This window comes from Telopea speciosissima, chromosome 5 (assembly GCF_018873765.1).
Source record: "Telopea speciosissima isolate NSW1024214 ecotype Mountain lineage chromosome 5, Tspe_v1, whole genome shotgun sequence".
Taxonomy (NCBI): domain Eukaryota; kingdom Viridiplantae; phylum Streptophyta; class Magnoliopsida; order Proteales; family Proteaceae; genus Telopea; species Telopea speciosissima.
Window position 1 is genome coordinate 30,196,929 of NC_057920.1, and position 6,601 is coordinate 30,203,529.

Here is a 6,601-nt window from a genome sequence, read left to right on the forward strand (position 1 = left end):
AGGTGATAAAGTGGTGGCCTACGCTTCTCATTAGTTGAAGGAATATGAGAGGAATTACCCAACTCATGATTTAGAGTTGGTGGTTGTGGTCTTTGGTCTGAAGATCTGGAGACACTATCTGTATGGAGAGAAAAGTGAGATCTACAGCAACCATAAGAGCCCTAAATATTTCTTTACTCAGAAGAAACTTAATATGAGACAGAGGCGTTGGTTGGAGCTCACAAAGGATTATGATTGCACTATTTATTACCACCCAGGTAAAGCAAATGTTGTGGCAGATGCTCTTAGTAAAAAATCCCAGACCTTATCTATTACATCCATAGCTGTCAGCAAGGAGCTGGTAGAAGAAGCTAGAAGGTTGGATTTGGAGCTATTGATAGAGGGTGTTACCCTATCTTAGCAACTTTGTCGGTGCAATCAACCTTGGTTGAAAAGATTAAGGCAGCTCAAGCTTCAGATGAACATTTTATAGAGATCATTGAAGCTATCCAAGGTGACACGCAGCGTGATCTGGACTTCACATTGATAGATAGCGACGTTCTCATGTTTAGAGATCGTCTATGTGTTCCTAAGGACTATCAGCTAAGAAAGGAAGTGTTGGTAGAGGCACATGAATCTCCCTACTCGATTCACCCAGGTAGTACTAAAATGTATAGGGACCTGAAAGGACATTACAAGTGGAATGGAATAAAGAGGGATGTAGTTGAATATGTGGCCCGATGTCTCACTTGTCAGCAAGTGAAAGCAGATAGACAATGGCCCCATGGCCTGTTACAGTTATTGCCCGTGCCAAAATGGAAATGGGAGCATGTTACTATGGACTTCGTCACAGGATTACCCCGTACACCTAGGGGCGTCAATGCTATATGGGTTATTGTGGATACGTTGACAAAGATGGCTCATTTCGTCCCAATCAAAGTCACCTATTCTACGGATAAATTGGCCCGCTTGTATATTGATAACGTGGTTCGCCTACACGGAGTTCCGATCAGCATTATCTCAGATCGGGATCCCAGATTTATGTCCAAGTTCTGGGGCAGATTCCAAAGATCAATGGGTACCCTATTGAGCTTTAGCACTGCCTTCCATCCATAGACCGACGGTCAATCGAAAAGAACAATACAGACTTTAGAAGACATGCTTCGAGCTTATGCAATTGATATGCAGGGCAATTGGGATGAGCATCTTTCACTTATCGAGTTCACCTATAACAACAGTTACCAAGCTACTATTGGGTTGGCACCCTTTGAAGCACAGTATGGGAAAAAGTGTCGTACTCCATTGTATTGGGACGAAGTGGGTGAGCGGCACATCCTTGGGCAGGAGCTAATCCAAGCAACCTGTGAGAAGGTAGATTTAATCTGAGAGTGAATTAAAGCCGCCCAGTCTAGGCAGAAGGGCTATGCAGATCAAAGGCGAAAAGATCTAGAGTTCCTCATCGGTGACAAGGTATTTCTCAAGGTGTCGCCTACTAAAGGCGTGATGCGATTCAGCAAGAAGGGCAAAATAAGCCCGAGATATATTGGGCCTTATGAGATTCTTGCGAAGGTTGGACCGGTGGCTTATCGGTTGCCGCTTCCACCATCCTTAGATGGCATGCACGACGTCTTCCATGTGTCAATGTTGCGGAAGTATATGCATGACCCCAGTCATGTTCTATCTCAGGAACCACCAGAGTTGGCAGTAGATATGTCTTATAAGGAACAACCTGAGAAGAGATTGGACAGTAAGGTGGTGAATCTCCGCAACTGACCTATTCATTATGCGAAGGTGAAGTGGTGCAACCACACGGAAGAAGAAGCTTCCTGGGAAGCCGAGGTGGAAATGCGAGCCAAGTACCCTTCCCTCGAATTCCTACAAGGTATGACAATGTTGGGGACAAAATTTTTGTAAGGTAGGGAGGATGTTACACTCGCGCCTAGATTTATTATTTAATAATGATTTCTCTCTCGTAAGATGTGTAGATTCTACTGCCGTGTATGCTGGCGAGTTATTTTCACTTGTGGTCAAGCCTAGTCACAAGATCATTGACCATATCACGGGTCTGCCTGTGGAGGAAAGGTTCCTCAACCGACAGTGGGAAAGATTCATCGATGGTGATTTTGTCGATCATCCTCCTAGCACGAGTCCATAAAGTGAGGAGTATCAAAAGGCGTGCCCTGTGTCACCACGGTTAGATACCTCCTTTGCCGATGAGCTTAGTATCACGATCGGGAAGCTATTCGGGATCACAAAGGACACATCGTGGCGACTGAGGGGTAAGGCATTAACCTTGCAAGTGATACTGTACCTTACTCTAGTTGACCTTGAAGTGTGGGCCAAAGCCCGATCGAATTCATTTTGTTCCTGCCCTTGCAGCAGCAACAAACGCACGAGCAGACTCACCAAGATTGAATCCACCCGTTAGTCTGCCCATGCTATCTTTGAACTTTGTGTATTTTCCTTGCTTGGGACCCACACCCCATGCCTCGAACACTATAGTTTAGCCTTTTGGACGAGGTGGGTCTCATCCCTGGTTCACTTGGGTTATGGGTTTGCCATTTGGGTGGACCTATTGGCTAAATGAACCTTTTAATGGGTTTTAACATTAGAAGCCCAAATCCAAACAGACCTTAAGGAGGGAGATTAGTCTTAAATCTTAGACTTAACCCTCAAACCTCATTCACTTATCTACCTACCCAAAACATTGGAGCAGTGGGAGTATTGAAGGCTTGGAGAAGAGGGCTTTGAGAGGCTGTGGAGGTAGAAGACTTTGGTTGGTCCATCCTTGAGGTAAATGACTTCACCTACCTCTTCCTCTATCAAACCCTGCTCCTGATTGGCTAGATTTTTTATTAAAGGGCAGGAACCCCTGGCCAGGCAACCAGGATCACCGTGGAGCATCACTCCACTCAATGAGAAAAATGAGAATACCTTGAACAGGTTTCCCTATATACCTGTTAGAATGTGGATAGCAGACCCCTGCAATTGTGCAGCTCATAGTCTGATGTATGACTTGGATCCCCAATAATCTCTCTCCTCCTTATAATGGTGGGACCCGCCTCTGAAAAAAATGTGTGCAAAATCCCCTAGTGGGCATGTGGGGACAATACCCTGACTTAGGGTCAGGCCCCTGTGCAAGCCCCTTTGAGTTTCAGTTGATGGAATTCTCTGGGCCATGGCACTGGGTGATGCAGTAAGGCCCAGTGACTGATTTTGACTATTTTAATGGATTTTATTTGTGGGGACCACCCAATATGAACATGGGTACCCTCCACTGATAGAGGGAAGTCTGAGGGACCACCTCATGACCTCAGTTCACTGGGGACCCCACCAGTGAGCCCAGAATCAGTTAGAATCAAGTTAAAAACTGATTTTTAAAAAGGGACTTAGTGACCAAACAGACCTTAGTTGGTCTTGGGCCTATAAATAGGCAGGCCTGAGCTCATTTAGAGCTCTTATTTCCTGCTGAAACTGAGAGGAGAGAAAGAGAGGGAAAAGGAGAGAAAGAGAAGAAGAAGGAGAAGGAAGAAGGAAGAAGAGGAGGGGGAGACCTGCTGCAGCCATCCTAGCCTTCAACCAAGCCTATTCTCAGGCTGCTTCAGGTATAAAAATACCTATCCTCACCTGTTGTTCCCATTCCCCCTCTGTATATACTGTGTTTTTGCTTCCTGGGCAGCCTAGACTAGCTAGGGTTTGCCCAGTATTGGTCCAAATCTGCCATGCAGACCTTGTGCATGGAAGATCTGGAATATTTATGCATTTTAAACATTTAGATATGCTATTCTTGTGAGCCAAATCTGGCTGTGCACAGCTGCACTGCCCAGATGCACTTCTGATCTATGGATTGGAACCCTGGGTGCAAGCTAGGCTGCAGAGATCAAACCCTAGATGATTGCAACCCTGGACCCTCATTTGGCATGCTGTTCCAGCCCTGCATGTGGCTGAAACCAACTCCCAGGCTTAGCCAAAACCCTGAACACTATTCATCTGGGCTACTTGGGCAGCCACTATTAGCCTAATGATGGACCTGATGGAAAATCCATCTGGGCCATGGTGTAGACCATCTCAGAGGCTACTAGACCCCCCTGACATGCAAGGGATCAGGTCTGATCTCAGCCTTGAGAGCCCAACCTTGGAAACTCAACCTGCATCAATTCTACAGGCACTGGGCGATGCAGCAACGCCCAAAGCCAACTCCCAATGAGTGGAAAATCACTGTTTTAATGGACAGAGCTGAGGGGGGATCTCATTCAATGGCCCCTGGGCACTATGGGATGTGGAAAAATACTAAAATACCCTTCCCCACATCTATCCATGATTAATGAATGCTTTGGAACCCTAGTGGCCCCCGCAGGTAAAGGAAGCCCTGTTGTGCTTGGTCCTACAGCACAAACAAGTTGTGGACAGCACTATAAGCATATCCTAGCCTAGAGTCAGGTACAACCCTAGAAATTACCATTTTGCCCTTTGAGCCACTGACATTGGTTGATGCACTGGGACATGACCTAAGGCCTAGCGTATGTAAGGGTGTCAATTGGGACGGTTCCCGGTATTTAGGACGGGACGGTACCGGTACCAAAAGTGCCAATCCTAGTACCGTCCCATTTAGTTAACGGGATCAAATTTAGATCCCAGTCCCGATTACTAGCGGGATGGGATGGTACCAATTCTTAAACAGTTCTAAGCACTGTAGAAAAAGGAAGAAGAAGTTTAATTGTTTCTAACAAGACGGGTTTATCAGTGTTGTGGAATTTTTTCACTATCATGAAAACTATGTTGTCTACTGTTTTTTATAAAGCAACTTAAATTATGAAATCATAGTTTTACTTCTTCAAACTCCCTAAGATGACATGTAATAAGCTTCTCTTTTTTTAAATCTAGAGAAGTCCTACAAAATGGAAGAATCCCGATGTGTTTCCTCTTTGATTTTCCCAAACAAAACTCTATTTATCACACATGTCACATCGTAGTATGGAACTGAATTTGTGACTGAGTACCTAGAGCCAAGTACTGGTGAGTGAATAATTCTATCATATGTGTAAATGTAATCATGATCTGATATCGGCTAATAAGAATTGAATATAATTGTTGTGTTATTTACTTCTGTTCAATTACTCAAATCACTGCATAATGACTGTTTGATGATCAACACTGTGAATTCTTCTATGATGATTGTGAGTGTTAGACTAGATGTCGTAGTCGGCTTGGAAATGGGGCCTGCGATAGCCCGTATTATGGGGTACTGTTGACACCGCTTGACTCATTCGATGCCATATAGACATGGGGCTAGAGTTTCATCATCCGTGCTACGCACCCTTGCCAACAAGGGTCAAGGTGTTGCATGCATGTGGGGGCGACCATCAGAAAAAGAGAAAAGAGAAAAAGAAATGAATAGAACACCGGAATGGTGCACATGGGCTATAAGCCAGAAAAGAAAAGAAAGAAATGGATTATCCCATGGGTTAATCACAGAGGGCTGGTCGGGCTGACCATGGTGAACGAATACGGGAGCTGACTGGTCCTCTCTGACAACTCAATGGGTGTATCGCAGGAAAAGGTTAAAAGCCTGCACCAGGGATACATGTATTGGGGATTGTAGTAGCACAGACCTGACTTAATTGTATTGTTAGGTGGTTAATAATAAAATCTGGACTTGCATATCATGTAGGACCATATGAATTGTGAATTATGATTGCATGTGCATGCATGACTGATGTTATTTGCTCATGAGCTCAGTGGGGCTCACACTCTGTTATGCAATGTTTTTCTTAGATGATTTTGTAGTTGGATGCCGCTGTGGCATGGCAGGTCATTTCAAGGAGGAGACTTTTGGTTGTTACGATGATATTGGTGTGGACCCCGACGGAGGTCATACCGATCCTGCGCACATTTTTTGTGGTTGTTGATGAAGACCATTGAAGTGTGTTCGTGATAGCTTTTTGACTTGGGGACTCCTTTTGGGTTATTTGGAGTTATCCCTGTTCTGACTTAGTTGTTATAGTTTTTTCCTTTTTCCTTTTTGGGGTTGAGTATGCTCGCCCTGTACATGTCCTTGTATGTAGTACTGTACTTATCAGCTTTGTTTATTTGTTTTCTTTGTGTGTGGGTTGATGGGAAATGTTAAATAGTTATATGTATATATTATCACTGTTTCCCCGTATCGCTATGCTTCCTTTTGTTATTGAACTGTAATTTATCTGCTGCACTCTGATCTTGCCTATGGTAAAGAGATGGTTATGGTTCCATGATCGTAAGCACTGCTTCTAGATCTGTGGGATTTGGTGGATTGTCGTTGTGCAATTCGGGTCACCTACCCAATCCTCCTAGGGGTGGTTTGGGGTGTGATAGAGCTTGGTATCAGAGCGTAAGGCTCTTCTTACGATTATGGATTGCAGACTAGGACTAATAAGCATTAAACAATAAAATATGTAAGAATTAAAAACCACAGGGGAGGTAGATGCAAATAAGCAAAGATGCAAGATTTTCATTAACTCAGCAATAATTACAAAAGTTTGATTTCATAACTGCAATTCAACAAATACATAAACTGAAAACAAAGAAAGAAAAATACATAAGAAAAAAAAAAAAAAAAAATATATATATATATATATATATATAT